Raw genomic sequence first — 6731 nt, forward strand, 5'->3', positions numbered from 1 at the left:
GGAATATAGATTACCCAGAGGACTGTGCTACATGAAGGGAATATAGATTACCCAGAGGACTGTGCTACATGAATAGAAGGGAATATAGATTACCCAGAGGACTGTGCTATATGAATAGAAGGGAATATAGATTACCCAGAGGACTGTGCTACATGAATAGAACGGAATATAGATTACCCAGAGGACTGTGCTACATGAATAGAAGGGAATATAGATTACCCAGAGGACTGTTACTACATGAAGAGAAGGGAATATAGATTACCCAGAGGACTGTGCTACATGAAGGGAATATAGATTACCCAGAGGACTGTGCAACATGAACAGAAGGGAATATAGATTACCCAGAGGACTGTGCTACATGAAGGGAATATAGATTACCCAGAGGACTGTTACTACATGAAGAGAAGGGAATATAGATTACCCAGAGGACTGTTACTACATGAAGAGAAGGGAATATAGATTACCCAGAGGACTGTGCTACATGAAGGGAATATAGATTACCCAGAGGACTGTGCTACATGAATAGAAGGGAATATAGATTACCCAGAGGACTGTGCTATATGAATAGAAGGGAATATAGATTACCCAGAGGACTGTGCTACATGAATAGAAGGGAATATAGATTACCCAGAGGACTGTGCTACATGAATAGAAGGGAATATAGATTACCCAGAGGACTGTTACTATGTGAATAGAAGGGAATATAGATTACCCAGAGGACTGTTACTATGTGAATAGAAGGGAATATAGATTACCCAGAGGACTGTTACTATGTGAATAAAAGGGAATATAGATTACCCAGAGGACTGTGCTACATGAAGGGAATATAGATTACCCAGAGGACTGTGCTACATGAACAGAAGGGAATATAGATTACCCAGAGGACTGTGCTACATGAAGGGAATATAGATTACCAAGAGGACTGCGCTACATGAAGGGAATATAGATTACCCAGAGGACTGTGCTACATGAAGGGAATATAGATTACCCAGAGGACTGCGCTACATGAAGGGAATATAGATTACCAAGAGGACTGTGCTACATGAAGAAAAGGGAATATAGATTACCCAGAGGACTGTTACTACATGAAGAGAAGGGAATATAGATTACCCAGAGGACTGTGCTACATGAAGGGAATATAGATTACCCAGAGGACTGTGCTACATGAATAGAAGGGAATATAGATTACCCAGAGGACTGTGTTATATGAATAGAAGGGAATATAGATTACCCAGAGGACTGTGCTACATGAATAGAAGGGAATATAGATTACCCAGAGGACTGTGCTACATGAATAGAAGGGAATATAGATTACCCAGAGGACTGTTACTACATGAAGAGAAGGGAATATAGATTACCCAGAGGACTGTGCTACATGAAGGGAATATAGATTACCCAGAGGACTGTGCAACATGAACAGAAGGGAATATAGATTACCCAGAGGACTGTGCTACATGAAGGGAATATAGATTACCCAGAGGACTGTTACTACATGAAGAGAAGGGAATATAGATTACCCAGAGGACTGTGCTACATGAAGGGAATATAGATTACCCAGAGGACTGTGCTACATGAATAGAAGGGAATATAGATTACCCAGAGGACTGTGCTATATGAATAGAAGAGAATATAGATTACCCAGAGGACTGTGCTACATGAATAGAAGGGAATATAGATTACCCAGAGGACTGTGCTACATGAATAGAAGGGAATATAGATTACCCAGAGGACTGTTACTATGTGAATAGAAGGGAATATAGATTACCCAGAGGACTGTTACTATGTGAATAGAAGGGAATATAGATTACCCAGAGGACTGTGCTATATGAAGGGAATATAGATTACCCAGAGGACTGTGCTACATGAACAGAAGGGAATATAGATTACCCAGAGGACTGTGCTACATGAAGGGAATATAGATTACCAAGAGGACTGCGCTACATGAAGGGAATATAGATTACCCAGAGGACTGTGCTACATGAAGGGAATATAGATTACCCAGAGGACTGTGCTACATGAAGGGAATATAGATTACCCAGAGGACTGTTACTACATGAAGAGAAGGGAATATAGATTACCCAGAGGACTGTGCTACATGAAGAGAAGGGAATATAGTGCACTACCCTGTGGGCCCTGGTCAAAAGTAGTGCACTACCCTGTGGGCCCTGGTCAAAAGTAGTGCACTACCCTGTGGGCCCTGGTCAAAAGTAGTGCACTACTCTGTGGGCCCTGGTCAAAAGTAGTGCACTACTCTGTGGGCCCTAGTCAAAAGTAGTGCACTACCCTGTGGGCCCTGGTCAAAAGTAGGGCACTACCCTGTGGGCCCTGGTCCAAAGTAGTGCACTACCCTGTGGGCCCTGGTCAAAAGTAGTGCACTACATAGGGAATAGGGAGCCACTTGGGAGACAGTCCCTCTCCTTTTATCCACCAGGGAGAGAAGCTGACAACAGCTCTTCCTGTGTTCACCAGACACCAAAGAGGAAGAAAGGAAAAACAGTTTCCTGTTCCTGTACAGACGGTTAATGGGGACATCAGCTGACTCTAGACAGGGAAATGGATTCCTGTACAGATGGTTGATGGGGACATCAGCTGACTCTAGACAGGGAAATGGATTCCTGTACAGATGGTTGATGGGGACATAAGCAGACTAGACAGGGACATGGATTCCTGTACAGATGGTTGATGGGAACATCAGCTGACTCTAGACAGGGAAATGGATTCCTGTACAGATGGTTGATGGGGACATCAGCTGACTCTAGACAGGGAAATGGATTCCTGTACAGATGGTTGATGGGGACATCAGCTGACTCTAGACAGGGAAATGGATTCCTGTACAGATGGTTAATGGGGACATCAGCTGACTGTAGACAGGGAAATGGATTCCTGTACAGATGGTTGATGGGACATCAGCTGACTCTAGACAGGGAAATGGATTCCTGTACAGATGGTTGATGGGGACATCAGCTGACTCTAGACAGGGAAATGGATTCCTGTACAGACGGTTGATGGGGACATCAGCTGACTCTAGACAGGGAAATGGATTCCTGTACAGATGGTTGATGGGACATCAGCTGACTCTAGACAGGGAAATGGATTCCTGTACAGATGGTTGATGGGGACATCAGCTGACTCTAGACAGGGAAATGGATTCCTGTACAGATGGTTGATGGGAACATCAGCTGACTCTAGACAGGGAAATGGATTCCTGTACAGATGGTTGATGGGACATCAGCTGACTCTAGACAGGGAAATGGATTCCTGTACAGATGGTTGATGGGGACATCAGCTGACTCTAGACAGGGAAATGGATTCCTGTACAGATGGTTATTGGGAACATCAGCTGACTCTAGACAGGGAAATGGATTCCTGTACAGATGGTTGATGGGAACATCAGCTGACTCTAGACAGGGAAATGGATTCAAAGCAGCTCTGTGATATTTGTGTGTTTTTGGTTTTACTATCCTGGACCAGCAGTCCTCAAAAGGACATTGTAATAAGGACAATGTGGGGACATTTTCGCCGGTCCCCAAAAGGAAAAAGGCTATTTTAGGCTTAGGGGTTAGGAATTAGGGTTATGGTTAGATTTGAGGTTAGGTTTATGGTTATATCTAGGGTTAGAATTAGGGTTAGGGTTAGGGGTTAGGTTTATGGTTACATCTAGGGTTAGAATTAGGGTTAGGGGTTAGATTTGAGGTTAGGGGTTAGGTTTATGGTTATATCTAGGGTTAGAATTAGGGTTAGGGTTAGATTTGAGGTTAAGGTTAGATGTAGGTTAGGGTTGATTAGGGTTGTTGAGGTTAGGTTAAGGGTTGTTGGTAGGGTTAGATTTGAGGTTAGTTTAGATGTAGGTTAGGGTTAGATTAGATTAGGTTAGGTTTAGGTTAAGGTTAGAGTTAGGTTAAGGGTTAGGATTAGAATTAGATTTGAGGTTAAGGTTAGAGTTAGGGTAATGGTTACAATTAGAATTAGGGTTAGATTTGAGGTTAAGGTTAGAGTTAGGGTAATGGTTACAATTAGAATTAGGGTTAGATTTGAGGTTAAGGTTAGAGTTAGGGTAATGGTTACAATTAGAATTAGGGTTAGATTTGAGGTTAAGGTTAGAGTTGGGTTAGGGTTAGAGGTTAAGGTTAGAGTTGGTTAGGTTTAGGGGAAATAGGATTTGAATGGGATTCAATTGTTTGGTCCCAACAAGGATAGAACAACAAATGTGTGCTTGTTTGTATGAACATGTAAACTGAGAACGGCTGGAGGAGGAAACGTGATACAACATGTCTAAATGAAGCCTGTATCTGCAGGATTGCCACAACCCACATGTAAATAAAACGTAGAGCTATAGAGAAGCATTGACCATTGTCTTTCATCATTTGGGTTAAAGTCTTGTTCCTCTTTCCTTCTGTGGTGTCTCTACATCTGTTTCCACAGACCACACAGTAAACAATCTGCTGTGTGTGTGAGACATCAGAAACCTTATCAGAGACAGACATTTAACTGCATACAGTGTTGCTGTTGAGCTCTGTGAGAGGAAATTTAGAACACTTTCCTGTCAGAGTGGATTCTCTAGAACACTTTCCTGTCAGAATGGATTCTATAGAACACTTTCCTGTCAGAGTGGATTCTCTAGAACACTTTCCTGTCAGAGTGGATTCTCTAGAACACGTTCCTGTCAGAGTGGATTCTATAGAACATTTTCCTGTCAGAATGGATTCTCTAGAACACTTTCCTGTCAGAATGGATTCTCTAGAACACTTTCCTGTCAGAGTGGATTCTCTAGAACACTTTCCTGTCAGAATGGAATCTCTAGAACACTTTCCTGTCAGAATAGAATCTCTAGAACACTTTCCTGTCAGAATGGAATCTCTAGAACACTTTCCTGTCAGAATGGAATCTCTAGAACACTTCCTGTCAGAATGGAATCTCTAGAACACTTTCCTGTCAGAATGGAATCTCTAGAACACTTTCCTGTCAGAATGGAATCTCTAGAACACTTTCCTGTCAGAGTGGATTCAATAGAACCCTTTCCTGTCAGAGTGGATTCTAAAGAACACTTTCCTGTCTGAGTGGATTCTATAGAACACTTTCCTGTCAGAGTGGATTCAATAGAACCCTTTCCTGTCAGAGTGGATTCTATAGAACACTTTCCTGTCTGAGTGGATTCTATAGAACACTTTCCTGTCGGAATGGAATCTATAGAACACTTTCCTGTCTGAGTGGATTCTATAGAACACTTTCCTGTCGGAATGGAATCTATAGAACACTTTCCTGTCAGAATTGAATCTATAGAACACTTTCCTGTCAGAGTGGATTCTCTAGAACACTTTCCTGTCAGAGTGGATTCTATAGAACACTTTCCTGTCGGAATGGAATCTATAGAACACTTTCCTGTCAGAATTGAATCTATAGAACACTTTCCTGTCAGAGTGGATTCTCTAGAACACTTTCCTGTCAGAGTGGATTCAATAGAACCCTTTCCTGTCAGAGTGGATTCTATAGAACACTTTCCTGTCTGAGTGGATTCTATAGAACACTTTCCTGTCGGAATGGAATCTATAGAACACTTTCCTGTCAGAATTGAATCTCTAGAACACTTTCCTGTCAGAGTGAATTCTATAGAACACTTTCCTGTCAGAGTGGATTCTCTAGAACACTTTCCTGTCAGAGTGGATTCTATAGAACACTTTCCTGTCAGAGTGGATTCTCTAGAACACTTTCCTGTCAGAATGGATTCTATAGAACACTTTCCTGTCAGAGTGGATTCTATAGAACACTTTCCTGTCAGAGTGGAATCTATAGAACACTTTCCTGTCAGAGTGGAATCTCTAGAACACTTTCCTGTCAGAGTGGATTCTCTAGAACACTTTCCTGTCAGAGTGGATTCTATAGAACACTTTCCTGTCAGAGTGGATTCCATAGAACACTTTCCTGTCAGAGTGGATTCTATAGAACACTTTCCTGTCAGAGTGGATTCCATAGAACACTTTCCTGTCAGAGTGGATTCTATAGAACACTTTCCTGTCAGAGTGGATTCTATAGAACACTTTCCTGTCAGAGTGGATTCCATCCTCTTTCAATGCTTGACACCAACATAAAATAAACATTTACGTTTGTGTATTCTCTGTTTACCCAGAAGTTAAATCTCATGTAGTTTGGTCAGTCTGTCCACAAGAGATTAACAAGGGTGTGAAACAATGTAGAACTTTCATAGTGACCGCAGACTGTTGGGAATATGGCTCTTTTTCCCCTCCTGAAAAATATCTCTCAGCTGCTCGATTAAATCCTAGAATGATTATGTCATAATCTTTAGCCCAGATGTTTCGGTCTGTTCTAGACATGATAGAAACAAATTCACAAACACATAAATATTAAATATGACTTTGATATGATTTATTTTAAAATTGAAAATACAGCTGTAGATGTTGAAACACAAATAACGCAACTTATCCAGTAGAGGCCTGTCAAACCAAGACAAAGCCAGGACAGAGTTCAGTTCAACAGCCTGTCAAACCAAGACAAAGCCAGGACAGAGTTCAGTTCAACAGCCTGTCAAACCAAGACAAAGCCAGGAGAGAGTTCGGTTCAACAGCCTGTCAAACCAAGACAAAGACAGGAGAGAGTTCAGTTCAACAGCCTGTCAAACCAAGACAAAGCCAGGAGAGAGTTCGGTTCAACAGCCTGTCAAACCAAGACAAAGCCAGGAGAGAGTTCGGTTCAACAGCCTGTCAAACCAAGACAAA

General features: G+C 41.9%; 1 protein-coding gene across 1 annotated transcript in view; it reads right to left on the reverse strand.

Annotated features, from left to right (window-relative positions):
• Nucleotides 1-6359: 6359 nt before the first annotated feature.
• LOC129860026 (BTB/POZ domain-containing protein KCTD12-like) overlaps nucleotides 6360-6731 on the reverse strand; it is a 3656-nt gene continuing 3284 nt past the window's right edge. Inside the window, exon 1 of the mRNA XM_055930353.1 lies at nucleotides 6360-6731. This exon is cut by the window's right edge and continues 3284 nt beyond it. The gene's annotated coding sequence lies outside the window, so the exon portion shown is untranslated.

This window comes from Salvelinus fontinalis, chromosome 7, assembly GCF_029448725.1.
Source record: "Salvelinus fontinalis isolate EN_2023a chromosome 7, ASM2944872v1, whole genome shotgun sequence".
NCBI lineage: Eukaryota > Metazoa > Chordata > Actinopteri > Salmoniformes > Salmonidae > Salvelinus > Salvelinus fontinalis.